The following is a 9,844-nucleotide window of genomic DNA, read 5'->3' as shown; positions in this document are numbered from 1 at the left end:
GTCGTCTCCCGTGGACTGGAAGTTACGGGAGGGCAGGAAGCCTGTGTTCAGCAATCCTGTACCCCGATGCTATGGAGGCACACAGGCTGCCCCCCAGAAGGGTTTATGAAATGAGCAAACCTGGACAGGGCTGTTGCTGAGAGCAGGGTGGCTGGGTTGCACTGAGCCCTCCCTGCTCCCCCTTGTGTGTTTTTTATATATTGGGTTTCTCCGATTTTGTTTGAAAGGAGGGTACTGCCCCTAAAATAAAAACTGATAAACTCTAAGTCCTTGTGGGAGAAATGGAAAGCCACTGAGGGTAAATGACCTGCCAGGTGTCCCTTATAGTTAGTGGCCAGGCTCCGAAGCCAGGCTCCCCACTCTCTGTTCAGCACGGCTGCCAACATGGTTCTGTCAGGAATGGAAATGGTCTGCTGCTGCTTCTGTGGCCCCGTCGGTCTCTGTCCCTCACCTCAAAGTTCTGAGCAGTGCCAAGGGCAGAGAGAGGGGAGGCGGTCCTCAGAGCCAGCCTTGGCCCTGGGCCTGGGCCCCGGCCAGGCTGGACAGCCCCACGTGCAGCCATCAGGAGGGTTCCCGTGTGTGGGGACCGTGCTTTCCTTTCCCATGAGCTTTACTCAAGTCAGCGTGTCTGGCACGAGGCACCTCCGAGCACCCCCACTGCAGCGACTCCACCGATGGTTCGGCGAGAGGGAAACTGAGAAACTCTTCACAGTCTGAGGCTGCTGTTCCCTGAGAAGTCAGCTTCCTGTCGGCCTGGACTGTGTGTGAGAGACAGAGAGGCCCGAGGTGTGGGGTGTGTGTGTGTGTGTGTGTGTGTTAGGGCAGGGGCAGCAAGAGAGAAGGAGAATGTGACGTGGAGAAGCAGGACCCCCTCAGAGAGCTGTGGGGCTGAGTGACGTGAAAGGCACTTGGCAGAGTCCCTGGCACCAGTCAGGGCCACGTGGGTGATTGTGTTCTTATGGAGGCAGAGACAGAGAGAGAGGGCAGTAGCAACAGGAAGGGAAGGCGGGATGTGGGGGGAACTAGTCCTTGGAACCCCAGCAAGTTAGCAAGAAGGTGGATCTGGACACAGCTCCCTCATCTGCGTGTTCTTCCATGAAGTTGACTACGCTCACCTTCCTCCCTGTTGCATTTATAAATTTTAATAACACAGCCTGTATTGCGTAAAGGAAATCATTTTCTGGATTCCCTGAAATACTGCAGCACAGCACATAAAAAAATCTGCCTGGTAACAGCTATTGAGATCCCAGGGACAGGGACAGGGGTGACGGGGTCTTCGGTGGCCACTTGTTTCTCCTTCCCCCCTAGAAAGGGTTGCTGTGTGCCTCAGCCCTCCCTGTCCTGCCTCCCCTCTCCCCCCATAAATCATTTGGGTTTCATCCCATCTTCAGCAGCAGGAGGGGAACTGCTTCCCAGATGTGTAAGTTTAGGGGTGAATCCCACACAGTTTATATCCCCCTGGACAGGGATGGGTCCTCGGTCCCTTTGGACCCTGAAAAGTCTTCCCTGGGGCAGCTCCCCCAGAGACAGGCAGGCGCTCAATCCCCCACCTGCGACTTGAAGGCCCCCCCCCCTTTCTGATGGCTCTGACAGACAAGGTGTATGGGCCCCCCACGATGTGTATGATGATTCACAGTCAGGCCATCACAGGGGGACTTTCTTGTTTCTCCATGAGACTGACAAGAGGCCTCAGGAGGGTTCCTTCCCCAGCGGGGCCAGGGGCTGGGCTGGGGCTGGGCTGGCAGGCTCAGGACACTGCTGTCCCCAGAACTGTCCCCATGCCTCATGCCAGTGATGGCTGCACTAACTGCATTTCCCCTTCACCTTTGCACCAAGAAAAAGGCAACAAGCCAGACCAAATAATTGTGTGAATTTGCCCCGTGCCCTCGGGCTGCGGGAGGAGAATCAGTGCGAAGCATTCCAGGAGAGTGGCAAGGAGCTGGGCTTCTCTGGAGAGAATTGAGAGCCAGCTACACCTGGGGAAGGAGGACGGTGTGACTGAGGGAGGGACGTTAGGGGCCAACCAGAGGCACGGCTAGTGAAGCCTGAAAAGGAAATGCTATTGAACACCCCGAGCGTGGGCAGAAGGCACATAGTCTTATGAGACAGAGAGTGGCCAGCACTATTCCTTAGTGGGAGACAGACAGACAGAGAGAGAGACAAAGGCAGAAAGAGGCATCGGACACCTGCTAGGGACATGTTGTCAGGAGTGGCTTCCAAGAGAAAAGCACAGGCCCTCACTGTGAGACTCAGACTATTTTAAGGACCCCACACCTGGCCACCCAGCTCTGCATGGCTGCTCAGGGGAAAGGCTGTGTGCTGGCGTCCCTCCCCCTCACCCCCCCCCCCCCACCTCAAGTTGCAAACAGCAGCAGATCCCAACCTGGGTTATTACATCAGTGACTTTTACCCCTCTCAGCCCCTGGGGAGCCTGGCCAGGTTGAAAAGCAGCAGGGACCTTTTCCAGCACAAATAAACGATGATCTCAGGTAGCAGCCCTGATATTAGGAAAAGGGGAGAGACATCTTATGGGTTTCACTCAGACTGAAAAGGATGGAAGCCAAGCCCCTCCCCTTTCAGGGCTGCAGGCCAATCTGGGAGACCGGGAGCTGGAGAGATGGTCCCTGAAATACAGGTTTGGTGACTTCTGACAGTGAATGGCCCTAAGTCACGGGGGAGGCTCCTGTTCCATTGCCATCCTTTGCCTATTTACAGCATTTGTTGTAAAATAGAAAGAAACACCCAGCCAAGATCTCCTTGTGCCGTATAGGCAGAAAACAAATGAAGTATTCTACTGTGTAAAAAACCCCACGTTTTCCCAGATGCAGAGCAGGGAACAATGTCATCAACCTCTCCTCTCCCGTGTATTTTCCCAAACACTTTCCAGAAGAGAAAGCAAATGCGAGTTTTGTAGATGTATGGTCTAATACACAGATACCTTTTATGTCACTGTCAGATTGAAAGTCGTTTTGTGTTCTGGCAGCCCTTGCCCTCCCCAGGAGGAAAAGCCCACTGTGAAAGGGAGGGGCCCAGGATGCCAGCTGCTGCTTGGCTCCACTAGCTAATGTCCTGCTTCTGAAGCCTTCAGGAACCTGAGAGCCTGGGAAGGGGCCCCAAGCCCACCCTGCTCTGTTTTTCCCCGAGCTCTGAAGATATACCTGGTTCACGGAATGGAGGGCTCTTTTCCTGTGCGTGAGTCCAGATACCTGACAATCCCATCTACACCTTGTCACCAGGAATGAACCTTTATCTACTCTCATCCTCCCACACCACCCCCAGATTATCCAGTCTGAAGGTGCTTTATGGAAATGTAGTATTCCAATGACAAACGGGAAAAGTAAGCCCTTTCATCATACAGAAATAATACAGGTCTTGGAACTGGACACCCTTCTGCCATCCCTTCTAGAAATATTTCCCTGTGAGATGTGGTTCTGAGAGGAGATTGAAAATGTGGGAGGTGTAACATGCCAGCCCCTGTGCCCTGCGCCAGGCAAAACATACCTGGTGATTTATGTGGATGATAAAGTGGGTCACCAAAATGTCAGAAAGTCCCCTCTCTCCCTGTTTGCTTCCCTCTTCCTTTCTTTTCCCTCCCTCCCTTCTTCCCTCCTTTCAGTCCTTCCTTTTCTCCCCCTGCCCCCCAACCCCACCCCCACCCCCATCTGTTTTGAATCTCAGTGCTGTGTGAGTTGGCCACGTGTCCTGTCTCCATTCTCTTCAGGAGCAACATAGGAGGTTTGAAGATAACATACAATCAGGAGGAAACTAGCAGTCAGCCAGCCTCCTAAGAGATACCCAGTCTTCTATGGCCCAGATGAACTTTGAATCTTGCCTCCACTTTCAGGAACTACCACAAATAACAATACTAGCACAGCAAACCATGGCACTGAGTGTCCCCACCAGCTGGAATGGATTCTGTTCACCCACCCTCACTCTCCAGTCTGGGTATTGTTTCTGCTGAAAGCCTGTTATTGTAAGAGAGAGCCCTGGTGGAGGTAGGATCTTGAATAGGAAACATTTTCTTGTGTGTAGTCCCCACCTGTCCTGAGTAGCAATTATTATTATTATATTATTGTATGATTGCCAACAATGATTACACATATAATTGTATACAGATATGTCATTACGTAGATAATTTGTATGGCATTTTACAGTTTTTTCAAAGCAATGTCCCATACATCATATCATTTGCTTCCCACAACAGCCCTGTGATGTGGGAGGACAGGATATCTTCAAATATCCGGATGAGGAGATCAAGGCCCAGAGACAAAGTGATGAGCAGAAGCCAGGGAAAAACCCAGGGGCCTGACTTCTGGTTCTGGGCTGTTTCTACGACTGTCTTTGTTTTCCAAAACTCCAGTCTTGCCCAAACTATGTACTTGCTGAGAGGCTATTCCTCGTTGACTCATTCATGTGTTCATTTCATGAATGTTTTAGAGCTCCAGGCACCTTTCTTCCTCTTGGATAGACAGCAGTGACAATCAAAACCCAAACCAGCTCTTTCTGTGGGTAGGATCAGGCCCCGTGAGACCCAGGGCCTCGGTGAAGGGTACCGACGCTGAGACCAGTCTGCGAGGATTAAATGACTCGATTCGCATAGGTACCTGCATCCTATCTGGCACACAGTCAGCCCTACACAAGTGTCAGTCACGAGTGTAACCGCCCTTGTGGGGAGCCTGGAAAAACAAATGTGTGCCAAGATTATAAAATGCTTTAGAACACTTCACAGTAAGTTTTGGGTGACGACTTTATGCTTATTTCTTTCTGGTCTTTTCTTCTTGCAGTAACTCTCCCCTGTACCCTACCCTCCTTCTTTCTCCCACCAAGAAGAAATGAATTCTTTATAAAAATCTCATGGCCAATTTAAAAGATATTCATCTGGGCTTCTCTTCCTGAGCTCTCTGCAGCTTTGCTCAGATCTCATTGTGTCCTTAGTGTAATCCTTAAAATTTCTATCTGTCAAGGTAAGATAAAACAAGTCTTTGTATATATAGGTTTATATATTGGGGACTTTCACGGTGTCAGTGATATAGCCTGTGCCTCTGTTTTGAAGAATGGCATTTTGAACATTCAAGGCTGAAACTCTCCAGTTACATCTCACAAAGAGCTCGACTCCCCTGCTCCCCCAAACCATTACACTGTGCTGTGCCTTTCAGGTCCCTCCCGCTCACCCTGACTCCCCACTCACACCAGAGCACTGATAGAATTGATATGCTTTGTATTCAGCCCAGAAGGTTTCCTCACAGCTCTGCAGCTCAATTACCTGTATCACTTTTATTATTTACATTCTAAATGTCTTCTTAGGAGAGTGTGCCTCCTGCCATGAACAGGGGTTTGTGGAAGTGTAAAGCTTTCCACCTTCGCCCAGCTCAAGAGGAGGGTTTGTGCATTGATCCATGGCTAGTTGACCGACCATATGTGCTGATCTGTCAGGTTAATCACACTTTATGTTTGGTACCCTGATATCATTATTAATAGTCTTTCATGCTTAAAAGTGCCCTGGCGTGGGTGGTAAATCCCGTGGCTACCTACCCATGGTCCCCAGCAAACCTCTAAGCCACGTGTGTGAGCTGTGCATAGATGAGTCTCTAGAGGCCTAAGGAGTGTGGTGCGATTAAGACCCTAAGACAGGGCGATAGCTAGAAAATGGACCACAACCAAGGACGGAGTGTTACGATCGCATGACATGCTGCAAATACGGTGAGCAGTGTGGCAGGAACAGGTCACTACATGTCCATGTGCACCCCAACATCTCCCAGTTTTCCTTGCAGACAAACTGGGGCCAGTGTATTAGTGCTGGCCAATAGAGTGGTGAGTGAAGTGTCACTTCTGGGCCAGCAGCCGTGAAGAGCTGCTGTCCCTTCTACACGTCTTTCCCTGTGCTGTGGTGACATTGTCCTCTGACGGCAGCATAACCTGGAGATTGAGACACCCTGACTGGGAAGCCTCGCCAACCTGCCCCTGACTTGTGTGAGAGAAGTAAATGTTCATTGTGCAAAGTGGCTGAACTTTTTGGTTATTACTAGAGCATAGCAGGGCTGACTCATACTGAAATGAGAACTAGTACAGGTCTGTGTGTAAAGAGGATTATCTAAAAAGGTTACATGCTCTCTTTTAGGTCATAATACAGGGGTCTCTTCTTGGCTTGACTCTGATCATGCTGTTTCAAATCCCATCCACCCTGCCAGTCACCACCACGTTATCTTGCTTTGTTTTCCTTCATAGCTCTTATTGATGTATTGTCATTCAGGGTCTCTGGTCCCGCTCCCCACACAAGAATGCAGGATATGGTGAGGCCAAAAAGGAACACCAATGGAGCCATGGATATGGGAGTCATACCACTATATTCTTGAGGGTGGCTGGTTAAGACACAAAAGCAAACATCCAGCAGTACCTTAACGAGGGGTCTTTCTGCACCCCCGTATTGCTGGTGGCCGGGTCGGACACAGGAAGCAGGATCCACACGATCTGCAGTCCACCATCCGCTTCTCTGCCAACCAACCAACAACCAACCCCTAGCGTAGCCACGGCAGTTGTATTAGTGGCTAATGGCTAACTGGTAACAGCTGATGGCCACCCAGCCACAGCGGATGGCCATCTGATTAAAGCTGATGGCCATCTACTAACCGAGCCAGCACCTTTCCACGTGAGGCCGAGAGCCTGGAAACTGCTCCCTGGGACTCTGTCCCCACGCATATTTATGTGTTATTGTGTCTCCCCTACTAGAATGTAAGTTCCATGAAGACAAGGACGTGTGCCTTAAAACAGGGCACACAGTAGTCACTTAAAGTATAATTTTGAAAAGTGAATTGTGGGCTGAAAATTCTGTAACTATCTTCTCTGGGATTCACAAAGGGAATAAATGAAAGGCCCTCCCTCTGGCCATTATTAAATGCTTAAAATGAACCAATCAATGATGGGGTGGAGCTAGAAGTCAAAGACAGACTCTACTCTCAAGGGATTTTCAATCTAATTGGGAGACAACATACAGAGGCATGAAACAAGCAGGGGCAAAACTCTAGGTACAAAACAGATAATTCCTAGGTGTGTACCTAAATTTGTGAGGGATGAAGGGGAAGAGACCCAGATGGGGGTGCAGCTGACCGGGGATCGCTCTTTGAAGCAGACAGGCTGGGCACAGGACCTAGGGCAGTGGATCTCTGACTTGAGCTTGCATGGGAACCACCTGGAGGGCTTTTAAAACCTATACTGCTGGGCCCCACCCCCCAGAGTTTCTTACTCAGTAGGTCTGGGTTAAGGGCTGGGGATTTAAGTTTTTAACAAATTCCCAGATGGTGCTGGTGGTGCTGATGAGTCTGGAAAAAGGGGAAACCACGATTTGAGAACTGCCACCTCATGGCCAACCATGGTTCTGCAAGACCCGCTTGTCTTTTATTACATTTTGTTTATTGGGGAATATTGGGGAACAGTGTGTTTTTCCAGAACCCATCAGCTCCAAGTCAAGTCATTGTTTTCAATCTAGTTGTGGAGGGTGCAGCTCACTGGCCCATGTGGTAATCAAACCGGCGACCTGGGTGTTATGAGCACTGTGCTCTAACCACTGAGCTAACCTGCCGCCCTCACTCGTCTTTTAAATAAAGTTTTATTGGGACATAGTGTGTCCCTTGCTTTACCGCTTATCTAGGGCGGCTTTCAAGCCACAACAGCATAGTTTAGCCATCTGGAGACCATGCTGGGATAATACGTTGGAATGTTGTCGTGTCTGGATAGAAGGAGAATTGTCCTAGAGCCAAGCGCAGCCTACATGTCTGTGTGCATGCTGGCATTCCCAGGAACTGCGTTTGATCTGTAAGTATGCCCTGGAGGGTGGGGGTGGGGCCTGGACAGAGCCCGTGGCCCTCCCACCACGCACACTTCTTCCCTCCTTCAGAGCCCTGAGAGCCAAGGTTGGGCGCTGTGTGCCCCCGTCTGTGGTCTGCTTGGGACGACAAGTACATACGAGGCCTGGAGCAAAACAAAACATAATGTCTCGTTGGAGCTGAGCTCTATGAAGCACCCTAAATGCTTACAATGTCAAAGGAGGGAGAAACCCCTGTGGATCAGAGTTGGTGCACTGTTAGGCTTGGGGGTATTGCCTCTGGGTCCTGGTTTGATTTAATTAAAATAAGTCTGCCTATGAATTGGTTCTCAAATGCTAATGGTGGGTGGGCAGCATCAGAATCATCTGGATGGATTAAACACACACACACACACACACGCACACACGCACACACGCACATGCCCGTCTTTCCTGCAGAGTTTGATTTTCAGCAGATTCCTGCTTTTCAACTCTCCACCCTCCATCCCCACCCCAAGTAACTGTGAAGCATAGCAAGTAAACGCTGACAAATGCAACTGGGGTTTATTTCACATCATTTCAGTGATTCAGGGGGATGCTAGGTCTCTCTCCGTGGGATCTGCCAATGTACCTTAAATCCCAAAAGAAGTCGCTTATGTGCCACTGGAGGTACTGATTGGCTGTGGTTGAGATGTGGCGTCAGGTTCTCATCAGGATTCAAACTTTCTTACCTTGTGGGTCCTGCTTATCCGTCTCCCACTCAGGGCTTCATTTTCCCCTGAAGAGCAGTAGTTTTCAAACTGTGGGTTGGAACCTATTCGTGGGTTATTAAATCAGTTGAGGTGGGTGCAACCAGCATTTAAAAAAGAAAAAAAAATAGACTAGGGAAAAGAATAATCAGAGTGCATGATATGTGTTAAAGATAAGAGCAGAGAGCAAACTGATGGTTGCCATAAGGGAGACAGATTGCAGATGGGTGAGGAAGATGAAGGGATTAAGCTGTACAAACTGGTAGTTACAAAATAGTCACGGGGACGTGAAGTGCAGCGTAGGGAATATAAATAATGTTGCAACAACTATGTGTGTAGTGTTGGGTAGGTATTAGATTAATCAGGGGATCATTTCTTAAATTATATAAATGTGTAACCACTATGCTGTGCAACTAAAACTAATATAAACTAATACCGAATGTCAATTGTAACTGAAAAAAATAAATAATAAAATAAAATTTAAAAGTCATATATACACACAAAGGTTAAGTGCTGCTCTGTAGAACCTGTTTCGGTGGGTGTGTTATGCATTGGATTGCCTTGTGTTTCTTACTACGCCTCATGTCAAAAGAGGTTGGTAAGTCTCCATTGTATAGCACAGAGCAGCCATGACGCTAATTTACTTTGGACAGCTCCTCTCTCCGCTCGCAGAGGACAGACAGCGGAAGTCACCAGGGAGGGCAGACTGTCCTGCACCAGCACTTCAGGGATGCCGCCTGGAAACTAATAGAAAACCGATTTGTGGATGATCACAGCCTGGGAAAGAAAATCAGTGGCAGGCAGTTTTAGGGAGTGGCAGCAGACTCAGCCCACCACACCTGTCATCTGGGGACAGCTGGGTCATCGGGAGCCCAAACCGGCCACATTTCAGTTTCCCCTTCCTTGAAACGAGGATAATCACCATACTGACTATTCTCGTTTGGGGAAGACCAAACTGGGGGCAGGAGGGGAAGACTTTATCCAATAAAGGATGAACCACAAAGCTCAGGCCCATTGGTGGCCTTTCTGGATGATCTGGCAGGTGGCCTTCTATTGGCATTCGGGGAGGGAAGGGAGGCCTGTGCTCAGCTCAAGTCCATGTAACATGGGAGTCAGAGAGGACACGTGTGGGAGCACAGACCAGGCAGACCTTTGTTAGGGGGCCTTTCTTCTTCCGGCAGGCAATGTGGGGTCTGATCTTTCACAGTAAACACTGGTCTTAGTGACCTAGAAGAGGACAGCCAGACAGAGCCAACAGGATGGGGGGACCAACTCGCAGAGCATGTGCTGTGTGCAG

Source organism: Rhinolophus sinicus, chromosome 16 (genome assembly GCF_057876585.1).
Source record: "Rhinolophus sinicus isolate RSI-liver-muscle chromosome 16, RSI-T2T, whole genome shotgun sequence".
Taxonomy (NCBI): domain Eukaryota; kingdom Metazoa; phylum Chordata; class Mammalia; order Chiroptera; family Rhinolophidae; genus Rhinolophus; species Rhinolophus sinicus.
The sequence above is the reverse complement of the archived record's forward strand: the minus strand, read 5'-3'. Positions refer to the sequence as shown.